At 53.3% G+C, this 14,565-nt stretch overlaps 1 long non-coding RNA gene across 4 annotated transcripts in view; it reads left to right on the top strand.

The window, feature by feature from the left end:
* Positions 1–1,128: 1,128 nt before the first annotated feature.
* The window catches only part of LOC140471683 (uncharacterized), an 86,385-nt gene continuing 72,948 nt past the window's right edge, over positions 1,129–14,565 (top strand). For all 4 annotated transcript variants that reach the window (XR_011957166.1, XR_011957165.1, XR_011957164.1 and 1 more), the window contains exons 1-2: positions 1,129–1,296; positions 2,262–2,365. This is a non-coding gene — a long non-coding RNA (uncharacterized lncRNA). The remainder of the gene's footprint in view (positions 1,297–2,261; positions 2,366–14,565) is intronic.

The following is a 14,565-nucleotide window of genomic DNA, read 5'->3' as shown; positions in this document are numbered from 1 at the left end:
CTTCCACATCCTTCCCGAATTATGGGCACCAGAACTGCACACAATATTCCAAGTATGGTCGCACCAACAATTTGTATAGTTGCAGCATGAAATTGTGGCTCCAGAACTCAAACGTCACCAAACATGTACGAGGCAAAGCCAGGGCAATAATAAGATGCTGCGACAGGAGGGGAACTAGTGCCTCCATAAAAATCCCTACTCCTTCTCGCCTATTTCACCTCCAAAACCGAGCACGTTCCGGAAAAGCATCTCTATCTCCCACCACGACATTTTTCCCCAAACCATGGTATCTGGCTGTGGACTAGGAGTGCAACAGTCTGTACTAGGACCCACTGGGGTCCTGAAACACTTGGTAAAGGTGAAAATCTTCTGGGCATTGACAGCCCCACCACATTGCATGCACTTTCTATGTTTTTAACTCTGTTCCGGACTTCCCTTATTTTTCCGAATGAACCTGTTCAAAGTTTTTATTACACCCACCTGCACAAGCTATGAATTGAATTCATGCCTCTCGGTCCAAGATTTGGGATATTTTCACCGCATCACAAGGCATCGACTCGAACTTCCCTTGTCCCTCAGCCTGCTGAGTCACGCCTGAATCAACTCTGCAATTGGGAGGAAGGGGCGGAACTGGAGGACCGAGCAGTGGCTTGGTCCTCCAACCAGAGTGAGTGAGGAGCGGGGCCAAAGCATTCCCCAGGAGTGAACACTTCAGGATTGGTCAGAAAACTAACTGTTCTGCAGGATTGATTGTTCCCACCACATAGTGGAGTATTAAACCTCTCTCACAAATCAATGTGAGATTTTAACAAATAGTTGAGATGTAAATCTGATAACGTACATATTTTCAATGGATTTGCACAACTCGAGTAAGAAGCTTCTTTTCAAACGTCCAGAACGATTGCTAATTTACATACCTAGCCGGTATGGTTGAGTTAGACCGATGAACCTGTTCACATCCTAGAAATCTCTATGACTATACTTGACAAAGCAATTGTTAATGACTAATATTTTACCCATCAGTCTGTGCAGATATGAATATTCTCTACAAATTCACCGGTAACCTCAGACGCACGCGCAGTTTGGTTTCTATGCAGAGCATGCGCAGTGTCACATTGGTCAGGACAGAGAGCGAGAAAGACATGGAGTTGCTTTCTCCGGCAGCGGCTGCGATCGGCTCCAGAGAGCGGCGATATTAGCCGGTGTGTGGGAGCCTCGCTGGGAGAAAGGAGCGGAGAGATTTCACAAGTCCCGCATAAAGGTTAAAAAAACTCGTAGAAGACCGTCTAGGCCCGGGTAAGGAGGTGGCGGTCTTTGATCAAGGAAGCGGCCCAGAGTCACGGCCGCCATTTGTTTGAGGGAAGAGGGAGCGCGGGCCCGAGGGCCGCCATCTTGAGAAGGTCAAGGTGTAGGAGGGCGGGGCTCTCGGGGTCTGTAGAACAATCAGAGGAAAGGGCAGACCCATTGTTATTGATTAATTCCACGAACACAGCTTCACTGGGCGATCCTGCAGGAATATCCTCTCTCAGTCCTGCTGGGATGTTTCACCCAATCAGAACCAGCAGCTCTCCTCCTCTCTCAGCTCCCCTTCTGTCCTTCCTGCAGCATCTGGCCCCTGGAACATTGAGCTGCCTGTCCTGTCCCTCCCTCAGCTGTTGTTTCTGTAATACCTGTGATATCCCAGTCCCATCTTAGATTACTTCACTAAAGACAGGAATGCATCCGATGGATGTTTCTTAACATCAGCAATTGTTTAATACTCATTTATAGGTTTTAATTACATTGTTTTTGAAGCATTTACTTCACATTCAATCATTTGCAATGGTGGGATTTGAACCTGTGTCCAGAGAACACTTGCTGAGTTTCTGGATAAATTGTCACACAATAATGCCTCTAGGCCATCACTTCGCCTGCTTACAGTTTGTATATCACAGTGCAACATGAATCAAAACTCTTTCTTCCTGCACAATTGTTTGACCCGACACTCTGGTGATATGACTCAGTACCTCTCCATGTGGTATCCCTCACTGTGTGGGTCTAATTGCTGCCTTTGTCAGCGTCTCTCAATTTTGAAGCTACTCCAGATCATGAGCCAACAGAATTCTCCACTCCAGAGAGATGAGGCAGCACAGGCCAGGAATGGAGACTGGGATTTTCCAGATCTCTGTGGGCTCAGTGCCATTCTATATGTGTAACCCTCAAAGCATTAGTCTAATTGCCCATTCTGCCTATTTCTGTGTCTTCTACATGTACTCATGAAGTTCCAGACTCAATAGACTTGCCAACTGCTGGTTGGGATGATGGTTGGTCAGCCAGAAAGACAAAGTCAGGGAGGTCGGGAGTCTTCAATAAATCCTGCTGCCAGGTAAGATCATTCCAGTGCACAGAGCAGAAAGTAATAAGGGGGATCCACACATCAGCTAACAAGACATGACATAGAGAAAGTGCTGGAGGGGTAGCACAGTACAGACACGCCCCAGGCTCAATCTCCACGCCTGCTGCAAGTTTTGTTGTAATGAGACAGCATCGGGAGTTCCCAGTTATCAGTCCAGGCCTGTGCTTTCTTAGAGAGCATCAGAACAACTGAGGGGAAAGCAGGCCTCCCACGAGAGGGTGGTAATGCTGCCTGGGATCTTTCTGTTCCCTATTCCCTTTCCAACACTTTATCTATGGCTTGTATTGAGGACCAGTGTCTTCAATCATTCTAACTCCTATAACAGTTCCTATCTCTGTCATCTCCTCCCCTCTCACCAATTATTTCACATATTTGAAACCTCCAATCCAGATGACCATCCGTATCGCTGTAACTTGCTTCAGTCTCGACAACATGCCTTGTCTCAATAGTCCCTCCTCTAATAACTGGAGACATTGGGTCTGTTTCTGTGCGGCATGACTCTTCGGCCAAGGTTTCCTGAATGGAATGAGACGGAATTGCCTGTGTTTGGCTCATATCCCTTCAAACCTTCTCCTCTCCATGTACCTGCCGAAGTGTCTTTTCCATGTTGTAATTGTACTTGTTTTTACCATTTCCTCTGGCAGTCCATTCCGTCTATGCACCATCCTCTGTGGATAATGTTGTCCCTCAGCTCCCTTTTTTAAATCGTTGCTCTCACACCTCACGTTTATGCCTCTAGCTTTGGACTCCCCTACCCTTGGCAATTCACCTTACTTAGACCATACATGGTTTCATAAACTTGTATAAGGTCACCCCGTGGCCTCCTCTGCCCAGGAGAAATATTGACGACAATGTTACCAATATCTCCAACTCATGTACTCAATGCTCTGACCAATGAAGACAAGTGTGCCAATTGCCGCTTTCAACACCCTGTCGCCCTGTGATGCCAGTCCAAGGAATAATGTAACTGCACCCCTTGGTCTCTCCCTTTTCTACAACACTGTCCAGGGCCCAACCATTACCCGTGTTAGTCCTCCTTAGTTTGTCTGAACTAAATCCAACAACTGAATTAAACTCAATCTTTCATTCCTTGGCCCCTTCGTCTATCATTTTGGTCACATCTTGAGCAAACTCCAGTCAAGTTTGTGGGACAGGTTTTCCCATGCACAAAGCCATGCTGGCTGTCCGTAATCAGGCCTTATCTGTCCAAATGCATGTAAGTCCTACCTCTCAGAAAGACCTCCAACAACTGACCCACCCTGATGTCTTGCTCATCAGTCTGTAGTTCCCTGGCTTTCTCTTGCAGCCTTTCTTAATTAATGACACAACATTATAATCATAGTCAGAGAATCAGACCGCACTGTTCAGTTAACGCTAACCATACTCTAAAACAGATCTCATCCCACCTGCCTGTTTCTGGATCATTTCCCTTCACATCGTTCCTATTCCTGGACTAATCTAAATGTCTGTTAAACATTGTAATTGTCCCCATGTTCTTGGGAAGTTCATTTCACACACAACCCACCCTCTGTGTAACAATGTGCCTCTCAAGTCTTTTTTTTAAATGTCTCTCCTCTAAACTTAAAAATGTAGTGCCTTGTCTTGAAACTCCCCTGTCCATGGGAAAAGACAACTCCCATTAACTCTATCGATCCCCCTCATGATTTTATAAACTTCGATGAGGTCATCTGTCAACATTCAGGTTTCAGTGAAAAATACCAACCTATTCAGCCTTTTTTTATACTGAAGCCTTTCGTACCCAGCCACATCCCAGTAAATCTCCTCCCAACCCTTTCCAGCTGAATAATCTCCTTCCTATAACTGGGCGACCTGAACTGGACACAGTATTCCAGAAGAGGACTCACCAATGGCCTGTATAATCTCAATGCGACTTCCCAACTCCTATATCCAAAGGACTGAGCAATGAAAGCAAGTGAGGCCAGCACCTTTTTTTAAACTATCCTGTCTCTCCATGTTGCAAACTTTAAAGAATTATGTAGCTGAACCCTGACGTCTCCCTGTTCTACAACACTACTGAAGGTCTTGCCATTAATTGTATAAGTCCTGCCCGTATTTGTTGTACCAAATGCATTACCTCACATTTATTCAGATTGAACTCCATCTACAGTTTTTCAGCCATTCACACATTTTATCAGGATCTCTTTGTAATCTCAGAAAACCTTCTTCACGCTCCACAATGCCACCCTCCAGTCTAACAGCCTATCACACATAGCTCTCTATGGTACAAATATCTCTGCTAGGGGCCCTCCAATTTCTTCACCAGCTTCCCACAATGTCTTGAGATCCATTTGATCAGGTCCTGGGGATTTATCTACCTTTGTGTTTTAAAACCTCCAGCACCTCCTTTTCTATAATGTGGACTCATTTCAAGACATTGAGTCATAGAGATGTTCAGCACAGAAACAGGCCCTTCGGACCAACTCCTGCATGACGTTTCTGGTCACATTTGTCACAATTTTGCCAATATCCCCATAAACCTTTGCTATTCATACACCCATCCACATGCCTTTTAAATGTATTTCTATCAGCGTCCACTATTTGCTCTGGCAGCTTATTCCATCTACTCTGCGGGAGCCAGTTGTCCTTTAGACCCCTTTGAAAAGTTTCCCTCGCCTGGGGAAATGACCTTGTCTATTGACCCTATCGATGACCACCATGATTTTAAACACCTTTTATCGGTTAACTCCTCAGCCTCCCATGTTCAAGTGAAAACAGTCCCAGCCTATTCAGGCTTTTCCCTGAAGTACAAACCCTCCAACCCTGGCACCATCTTTGGTCATTTCTTCTGCACCCTTTCATGTTCCACAACATCCTTCCGATGGCATTGAGACCAGAATTGCACACAGTATTCCAATAGTGGTCAGGCCAAATACTGTTTAGTTCCCTGAGCGCCCCAGTCTTTATCCACAGTAAGTTCCAAAGTGAAATATTTGTTTTGGATCTTGTAGTTTCACACATCGTTGCCTTCATTGATCATTAAGGAGACCGGGTTTGTCCCGAACTCTTCTTTTGCTCTTAATACACTTGTAGAGTCTCTTTGGATTCTCCTTAACTGTCTCTGCCAAAGCGATCTCATGTCCCCTTTTTCATTCCTGATTTCCATGCTAAGTGTATTTCTACAGCCCCGATGCTCCTGAAGGGATTCCCTTGAGTCAGCCAGTTATATCTGACATGTGACCCCTTTTTTTTCCTTGACCACAGCCTCGAATCTCAGCCAGTGTTTCCTAATTCAGTCAGCATTGAGCTGCACACTAACAGGAACACGCTGGCGCTGACCGCTCCTTTTATCTCGGTTTTAAAATATTCCTACTTGCCAGACTTCCCTTTATCTGCAAATAGCCTCCCCAGATCTACTTTAAAAATTCCTGTCTAATACTATTTTGCTCCATTGAATAACTTTAACTTGTGGACCAGGCCTGTCCTTTTCCATCGCTATTTTCAATCTAATACAATTGTGGTAACTTTCCAAACTGCTCCCCCACTAACACCTCAGTCCTGTTCCCGACCTTGTTTCCCAAGGGGAGGTCAGGTTTAGTCCCATTCTCCAGTTGGGCCACTTACATAATGACTGGGAGTTTTCAGAACACACTTAACAAATTCCTTCCATCCAAATGCTTAACTTAGTAGCAATCCCAGTCCAGGTTTGGAACGGTTAAGATCCCCTATCATTACAACCCTATTATTCTAAGAGATGTCTGAAATCTCCTGACATATTTGCTCCTCCATCTCCCATTGCCTATCGCTGTAGTCCGACCATAGAAAACTAATGACCAATTTTTATTTCGCAGTTCCACTAATATCGTTTAACTGGGCGATCCTACATGAATCCTCCCTCGAGGTACTGCTGGGATGTTTCCCCCCAATCAAACCCACCAGCTCTCCTCCTATTTTCCCTCCTGTTCTATCCTTCCTGTAGTATCTGTCTCCAGAACATTGAGCTGCTGCTGTTGCTCCCTCAGCTGTGTTTCTGTAATATCTATGGGATCCCAATCCCATGTTCCCATCCATGCTCTGGGTTCATCTGCCTTATCTGTCTGGGCCTTTTGTATTGAAATAACTGCAGTTTAATCCACTAGTTTGCCCTAATTGTCTGCTATGTTCTTGCCTGCCTTGTCTACTTATATTAGAACATAGAACATAGAACATAGAAGAATACAGCGCAGTACAGGCCCTTCGGCCCTCGATGTTGCGCCGATCAAAGCCCACCTAACCTACACTAACCCACTGTCCTCCATATACCTATCCAATGCCCGCTTAAACACCCATAAAGAGGGAGAGTCCACCACTGCTACTGGCAGGGCATTCCATGAACTTACGACTCGCTGAGTGAAGAACCTACCCCTAACATCAGTCCTATACCTACCCCCCTTAATTTAAAGCTATGCCCCCTTGTAATAGCTGACTCCATACGTGGAAAAAGGTTCTCACTGTCAACCCTATCTAACCCCCTAATCATCTTGTACACCTCTATCAAATCACCCCTAAACCTTCTTTTCTCCAATTAAAACAACCCCAAGTGCCTCAGCCTTTCCTCATAGGATTTTCCTACCATACCAGGCAACATCCTGGTAAACTTCCTCTGCACCCTTTCCAGTGCCTCCATATCCTTCCTATAGTATGGCGACCAAAACTGCACACAATATTCCAGATGCGGCCGCACCAGAGTCTTATACAACTGCAGCATGACCTCAGGACTCCGGAACTCAATTCCTCTACCAATAAAAGCCAGTACGCCATATGCCTTCTTCACTGCACTATTTACCTTCTCTTGAACATTTGTACCAGCCTCAACTTTCTTTCTGGCCTTACGACTCTTTGGGGTCACACAGCCCTGCCAGACGAGTTTAAATCCTCTCGAGCAGCTCCAGCAACATTCCCCACCAGGATGTGGGTCCCCCTCCTGCTCCCAGTTCAGGTGTATTCCCCACCCTGTCTACCTGTGCTGACACCTTTCAGACATCCAGGGACTTAGCCACCAAAGTCCCTGTATTCCTCAGTACTCCAGGAGGACCTACCATTCATGATGTATATCATTTGTTTATTAGACTTCCCACAGTGCATGACCTCACAGTGATCAGAAGTAAACTCTGTCTGTCATTACTCTGCTCAGATTATCATCTGATCGATATCAGACTGCAGCCTGAGTCCATCCCCCTCACTGTGGACAGCACCCTCACCTTTCATGTTATCTGCAAACCTACTAATGTTACCTTCTGCTTTGATATCCAAGTTATTAATGTATGTAACAGCCAGCAATGGCTCCTGCACAGATCCCTGTGGTACACCCGCTGGGCAAAGGCTTTCAATCACAAAAACAACCCTCCACCAATTGTGGAGCCAATTTGCCAACTTACCTTAAATCCAATGGGATCTTCCCTTTTGGACTAGCCTTCCGTGTGGGACCTTGACAAAGACCTTAATGAACTCCATATAAACCACATCATCTGCACTGCCCTGATCAATATCAGAGGACAGTCGTCGAGCAAATCCATACAGACAATCCCTAATGAAATTGTGGGGGTATCCGTTTTTGGCGAATACATTGTATAGGTGTTCTTCTTCCTCTTTTTGCAGTTCTGGTGTACTGCAGAGTGTTGTGGTCCTTTTGAACAGTGTCTTGATGCAACTTATTTTATGTGTGTTGGGGTGGTTTCTTTCATAGTTCAGGACTTGGTCTGTGTGTGTGGCTTTCCTGTATACGTTTGTGGTGAATTTTTCATTCGGTGTTCTCTGTACCGTCCCGTCTAGGAATGGGAGTTGGTTGTCCTTTTCTTTCTCTCTTGTGAATCAGATTCCTGTGAGTGTGGCGTTGATGATCCGGTGTGTGTTCTCTATTTCTGTGTTTTTAACGATTACAAAAGTGTCATCTACATATCTGACCCAGAGTTTGGTTTGAATTTGCAGTTAGACTGTTTGTTCTAACCTTTGCATTACTGCTTGTGCTATGAGTCCAGAGATGGGTGAGCCCATGGGTGTTCCGTTGATTTGTTCATATATTTGGTTGTTGAATGTGAAGTGTGTTGTGAGGCACAAGTCCAGTAGTGTGTGCGTGTGTGTCCCCTCGCTGTGTGTGAGAGTGTCCCTCCTTCGCTGTGTGTGTGCGTTGTCCCCCCTCGCTGTGTGCGCGTGTGTCCCTCCCTCGATGTCTGTGAGCGTGTCCCTCCTTCGCTGTGTGTGAGCATGTCCCTCCCTCGCTCTGTGTGTGCCTGTCCCTCCCTCGCTGTGTGTGAGCGTGTCCCTCCCTCGCTGTGTGCGTGTGTCCCCCCCTCGCTGTGTGTATGTGTGTCCCCTCGCTGTGTGTGAGCGTGTCACTCCCTCGCTGTGTGCATGTGTCCCCCCCTGGCTGTGTGCGTGTGTCCCCCCCTCGCTGTGTGCATGTGTCCCCCACTCGCAGTGTGCGTGTGTGTACCCCTTCGCTGTGTGTGAGCATGTCCCTCCCTCGTTCTGTGTGTGCCTGTCCCTCCCTCGCTGTGTGTGAGCGTGTCCCTCCCTTGCTGTGTGCGTGAGTGTCCCTCCCTCGCTGTGTGTATGTGTGTCCCCTCGCTGTGTGTGAGCGTGCCACTCCCTCGCTGTGTGTGTCTGTGTCCCCCTCGCTGTGTGCGTGTGTCCCCCCCTCGCTGTGTGCGTGTGTCCCCACCCCTCGCTGTGTGCGTGTGTCCCCCCCCTCGCTGTGTGTGTGCGTGTCCCTCCCTCGTTGTGTGCGTGTGTGTCCCCCTCGCTGTGTGTGAGCGTGTCCCTCCCTCGCTGTGTGCGTGTGTCCCCCCCTCGCTGTGTGCGTGTGTCCCCCCCTCGCTGTGTGCGTGTGTCCCCACCCCTTGCTGTGTGCGTGTGTCCCCCCCTTGCTGTGTGCGTGTGTCCCCCCCTTGCTGTGTGCGTGTGTCCCCCCCCTCGCTGTGTGCGTGTGTCCCCCCTCGCTGTGTGCGTGTGTTCCCCCTTGCTGTGTGTGAGCATGTCCCCCCCTCGCTGTGTGCGGGTGTCTTCCCCTCGCTGTGTGCGTGTTTACGCCCCCTTGATGTGTGCGTGTTCCCCCCCTTCGCTGTGTGCCTGTGTTCCCCTCGCTGTGAGTGAGCGTGTCCCTCCCTCGCTGTGTGTGCGCGTGTCCCTCCGCTGTCTGTGAGCGTGTCCCTCCCTCGCTGTGTGCGTGTTTCCCCCCCGTGCTGTGTGCGTATGTCCCCCCCTTGCTGTGTGCGTGTGTCCCCCTCTCACCGTGTGCGTGTGTCCCCCCCACGCTGTGTGCGTGTGTCCCCCCCACGCTGTGTGCGTGTGTCCCCCCCTCGCTGTGTGCGTGTTTCCCCCCCGCTGTGTGCGTGTGTGTCCCCTCGCTTTGTGGTGAATTTTTCATTCGGTGTTCTCTGTACCGTCCCGTCTAGGAATGGGAGTTGGTTGTCCTTTTCTTTCTCTCTTGTGAATCAGATTCCTGTGAGTGTGGCGTTGATGATCCGGTGTGTGTTCTCTATTTCTGTGTTTTTAACGATTACAAAAGTGTCATCTACATATCTGACCCAGAGTTTGGTTTGAATTTGCAGTTAGACTGTTTGTTCTAACCTTTGCATTACTGCTTGTGCTATGAGTCCAGAGATGGGTGAGCCCATGGGTGTTCCGTTGATTTGTTCATATATTTGGTTGTTGAATGTGAAGTGTGTTGTGAGGCACAAGTCCAGTAGTGTGTGCGTGTGTGTCCCCTCGCTGTGTGTGAGAGTGTCCCTCCTTCGCTGTGTGTGAGTGTCCACCTCGCTGTGTGCGTGTGTACCCCCTCGCTGTGTGCGTGTGTACCCCCTCGCTGTGTGCGTGTGTCCCCCCTCGCTGTGTGCGTGTGTCCCCCCTCGCTGTGTGCGTGTGTCCCCCTCGCCGTGTGCGTGTGTGTCCCCTCGCTGTGTGTGCGTGTGTCCCCCCTCGCTGTGTGTGAGCGTGTCCCCCCTCGCTGTCTGTGAGCGTGTCCCTCCTTCGCTGTCTGTGAGTGTGTCCCCCCTCGCTGTGTGTGAGCGTGTCCCCCTCCCTCGCTGTGTGCGTGCGTGTCCTCCCCCTCGCTGTCTGTGAGCGTGTCCCTCCTTCGCTGTCTGTGAGTGTGTCCCCCCTCGCTGTGTGTGAGCGTGTCCCCCCCTCGCTGTCTGTGAGCGTGTCCCTCCTTCGCTGTCTGTGTGTGTGTCCCCCTCCCTCGCTGTGTGTGCGCGTGTTCCCCCCTTCGCTGTGTGCGTGTGTCCCTCCTTCGCTCTGTGTGAGCGTGTCCGTCCCTCGCTGTGTGCGTGTGTCCCCCCTCACTGTATATGTGCGTGTCCCTCCCTCGCCGTGTGCGTGTGTCCCTCCTTCCCTGTGTGTGAGCGTGTCCCTCCTTCGCTGTCTGTGAGCGTGTCCCCCTCCCTCGCTGTGTGCGTGCGTGTGTCCCGCCCTCGCTGTGTGCCTGTGTCCCCCCCTCGCTGTGTGCGTGTGTCCCCCCCTCGCTGTGTGCGTGTGTCCCCCCCTCGCTGTGTGCGTGTGTCCCCCCCTCGCTGTGTGCGTGTGTCCCCCCTCGCTGTGTGCGTGTCCCCCCCTCGCTCTGTGCGTGTGTCCCCCCCTCGCTGTGTGCGTGTTTTCCCCCTCGCTGTGTGCGTGTGTCCCCACCCCTCGCTGTGTGCGTGTGTCCCCACCCCTCGCTGTGTGCGTGTGTCCCCCCCTCGCTGTGTGCATGTGTCCCCCCCTCGCTGTGTGCGCGTGTCCCCCCCTCGCTGTGTGCGCGTGTCCCCCCCTCGCTGTGTGAGCGTGTCCCCCCCTCGCTGTGTGCGTGTGTACCCCCCCTCGCAGTGTGTGTGTGTGTCCCCCTCGCTGTGTGCGTGTGTCCCCCCCTCTCTGTGTGCGGGTGTTCCCCCCTCAAAGTGTGCGTGTTTCCCCCCCTCGATGTGTGCGTGTTTACCCCCCTCGATGTGTGCGTGTGTCCCCCCTCACTGTGTGTATGTGTGTCCCCTTGCTGTGTGTGAGCGTGTCACTCCCTCGCTGTGTGTGTCTGTGTCCCCATCGCTGTTTGCGTGTGTCCCCCCCTCGCTGTGTGCGTGTGTCCCCACCCCTCGCTGTGTGCGTGTGTCCCCCCCCTCGCTGTGTGTGTGCGTGTCCCTCCCTCGCTGTGTGCGTGTGTGTCTCCCTCGCTGTGTGTGAGCGTGTCCCTCCCTCGCTGTGTGCGTGTGTCCCCACCCCTTGCTGTGTGCGTGTGTCCCCCCCTTGCTGTGTGCGTGTGTCCGCCCCCTTGCTGTGTGCGTGTGTCCGCCCCCTTGCTGTGTGCGTGTGTCCCCCCCTCGCTGTGTGCGTGTGTCCCCCCCTCGCTGTGTGCGTGTGTCCCCCCTCGCTGTGTGCGTGTGTTCCCCCTTGCTGTGTGTGAGCATGTCCCCCCCTCGCAGTGTGCGGGTATCCTCCCCTCGCTGTGTGCGTGTTTACCCCCCCTCGATGTGTGCGTGTTTACCCCCCATCGATGTGTGCGTGTTCCCCCCCTTCGCTGTGTGCGTGTGTTCCCCTCGCTGTGTGTGAGCGTGTCCCTCCCTCGCTGTGTGTGCGCGTGTCCCTCCGCTGTCTGTGAGCGTGTCCCTCCCTCGCTGTGTGCGTGTTTCCCCCCCGTGCTGTGTGCGTGTGTGCCCCCCTTGCTGTGTGCATGTGTCCCCCTCTCACTGTGTGCGTGTGTCCCCCCTCGCTGTGTGCGTGTGTCCCCCCTCGCTGTGTGCGTGTGTCCCACCCCGCTGTGTGCGTGTGTCCCCCTCGCTGTGTGCGTGTGTACCCCCTCGCTGTGTGCGTGTGTGTCCCCTTGCTGTGTGTGAGAGTGTCCCTCCTTCGCTGTGTGTGTGCGTTGTCCCCCCTCGCTGTGTGCGCGTGTGTCCCTCCCTCGATGTCTGTGAGCGTGTCCCTCCTTCGCTGTGTGTGAGCATGTCCCTCCCTCGCTGTGTGCGTGTGTCCCCCCCTCGCTGTGTGTGTGCGTGTCCCTCCCTCGCTGTGTGCGTGTGTCCCCCCCTGGCTGTGTGCGTGTGTCCCCCCCTCGCTGTGTGCATGTGTCCCCCACTCGCAGTGTGCGTGTGTGTACCCCTTCGCTGTGTGTGAGCATGTCCCTCCCTCGTTCTGTGTGTGCCTGTCCCCCCCTCGCTGTGTGTGTGCATGTCCCTCCCTCGCTGTGTGTGCGCGTGTCCCTCCCTCGCTGTGTGTGTGCGTGTCCCTCCCTCGGTGTGTGTTGGTGTCCCTCCCTCACTGTGTGTGTGCGTGTCCCTCCCTCACTGTGTGTGTGCGTGTCCCTCCCTCGCTGTGTGCGCGTGTCCCTCCCTCGCTGTGTGTGTGCGTGTCCATCCCTCGCTGTGTGCGCCTGTCCCTCCCTCGCTGTCTGTGAGCGTGTCCCTCCCTCGCTGTGTGTGTGTGTGTCCCTCCCTCGCTGTGTGTGTGCGTGTCCCTCCCTCGCTGTGTGTGTGCGTGTCCCTCCCTCGCTGTGTGTGAGCGTGTCCCTCCCTCGCTTTGTGTGTGCGTGTCCCTCCCTCGCTGTGTGCGCGTGTCCCTCCCTCGCTGTGTGTGTGCGTGTCCCTCCCTCGCTGTGTGCGCGTGTCCCTCCCTCGCTGTGTGTGTGCGTGTCCCTCCCTCGCTGTGTGCGCGTGTCCCTCCCTCGCTGTCTGTGAGCGTGTCCCTCCCTCGCTCTGTGTTTGCGTGTCCCTCCCTCGCTGTGTGTGCGCGTGTCCCTCCCTCGCTGTGTGTGTGCGTGTCCCTCCCTCGCTGTGTGCGCGTGTCCCTCCCTCGCTGTCTGTGAGCGTGTCCCTCCCTCGCTCTGTGTGTGCGTGTCCCTCCCTCGCTGTGTGTGTGCGTGTGTCCCTCCCTCGCTGTGTGTGAGCGTGTCCCTCCCTCGCTGTGTGTAGGGTGTCCCCCCTCGCTGTGTGCATGCGTCCCTCTCTCGCTGTGTGTGCGTGTCCCTCTCTCGCTGTGTGTGAGCGTGTCCCTCCCTCGCTGTGTGTATGCGTGTCCCCCCCTCGCTGTGTGCGTGTCCCCCACCTCGCTGTGTGCGTGTCCCCCCCTCGCTGTGTGCGTGTATTCCCCCTCGCTGTGTGCGTGTGTCCCCCCCTCGCTGTGTGTGAGCGTGTCCCTCCCTCGCTGTTTGTGAGCGTGTCCCTCCCTCGCTGTGTGTGTGCGTGACCCCCCCTCGCTGAGTGCGTGTGTCCCCCCCCTCGCTGTGTGCGTGTGTCCCCCACCTCACTGTGTGCGCGCGTGTCCCCCCTAAAAATGTGCGTGTGTTCCCCTCTCGCTGTGTGTGTGTCCCCACCTTCGCTGTGTGTGTGTCCCCACCTTCGCTGTGTGTGTGTCCCCACCTTCGCTGTGTGCGTGTGTCCCCCCCTCGCTGTGTGCGTGTGTCCCCCCCTCGCTGTGTGCGTGTGTCCCCCCCTCGCTGTGTGCGTGTGTCCCCCCTCGCTGTGTGCGTGTGTCCCCCCTTGCTGTGTGTGAGCGTTTCCCTCCCTCGCTGTGTGCGTGTGTCCCTCCCTCGCTGTGTGTGCGTGTGTCCCTCCCTCGCTGTGTGTGCGTGTGTCCCTCCCTCGCTGTGTGTGGGTGTCCCCCCCTCTCTGTGTGTGGGTGTCCCCCCCTCGAAGTGTGCGTGTTTCCCCCCCTCGATGTGTGCGTGTGTCCCCCCCTCACTGTGTGTATGTGTGTCCCCTCGCTGTGTGTGAGCGTGTCACTCCCTCGCTGTGTGTGTCTGTGTCCCCCTCGCTGTGTGCGTGTGTCCACCCCTCGCTGTGTGCGTGTGTCCCCACCCCTCGCTGTGTGCGTGTGTCCCCCCCCTCGCTGTGTGTGTGCGTGTCCTCCCTCGCTGTGTGCGTGTGTCTCCCCCTCGCTGTGTGTGAGCGTGTCCCTCCCTCGCTGTGTGTGTGCGGGTCCCTCCCTCGCTGTGTGCGTGTGTCCCCCCCTCGCTGTGTGCGTGTGTCCCCACCCCTCGCTGTGTGCGTGTGTCCCCCCCCTTACTGTGTGCGTGTGTCCCCCCCCTTGCTGTGTGCGTGTGTCCCCCCGCTCGCTGTGTGCGTGTGTCCCCCCTCGCTGTGTGCGTGTGTTCCCCCTTGCTGTGTGTGAGCATGTCCCCCCCTCGCTGTGTGCGGGTGTCCTCCCCTCGCTGTGTGCGTGTTTACCCCCCCTCGATGTGTGCGTGTTTACCCCCCCTTGATGTGTGCGTGTTC

Source organism: Chiloscyllium punctatum, unplaced genomic scaffold (assembly GCF_047496795.1).
Source record: "Chiloscyllium punctatum isolate Juve2018m unplaced genomic scaffold, sChiPun1.3 scaffold_153, whole genome shotgun sequence".
In the NCBI taxonomy this organism is placed as follows: domain Eukaryota; kingdom Metazoa; phylum Chordata; class Chondrichthyes; order Orectolobiformes; family Hemiscylliidae; genus Chiloscyllium; species Chiloscyllium punctatum.
Note: the sequence above shows the minus strand (reverse complement) of the source record. Positions and strands in the feature narration are given on the sequence as shown.